Source organism: Eimeria mitis, genomic scaffold (assembly GCF_000499745.2).
Source record: "Eimeria mitis Houghton genomic scaffold, Emh_scaff3417, whole genome shotgun sequence".
NCBI classification, from domain to species: domain Eukaryota; phylum Apicomplexa; class Conoidasida; order Eucoccidiorida; family Eimeriidae; genus Eimeria; species Eimeria mitis.
Window position 1 is genome coordinate 3,424 of NW_013571760.1, and position 322 is coordinate 3,745.

A 322-nucleotide genomic window follows, 5' to 3' on the forward strand; every position below is an offset into this window, starting at 1 on the left:
CGTTGTTGTTGCTGCTGCTGCTGCTGCTGCTGCTGTTGCTGTTGCTGCTGCTGCTGTTGCTGCTGCGGCTGCTACTGTTGCTGCTGCTGCTGCTGTTGCTGCTGTTGCTGCTGCTGCTGCTGTTGCTGCTGTTGCTGCTGCTGTTGCTGCGGATGCTGCTGTTACTGTTGCGATTGCTATTGCTGCTGCTGTTGTTGCCGCTACTGCTGTTGTTGCTGCTACTGCTGCTGCTGCTGCTGTTGCTGCTTATGTTGCTCTTGCTGCTGCTGATGGTGCGGCAGCTGCTGTTGCTGCTCCGGTGTGTCTAGGGTTTAGGGTTTAC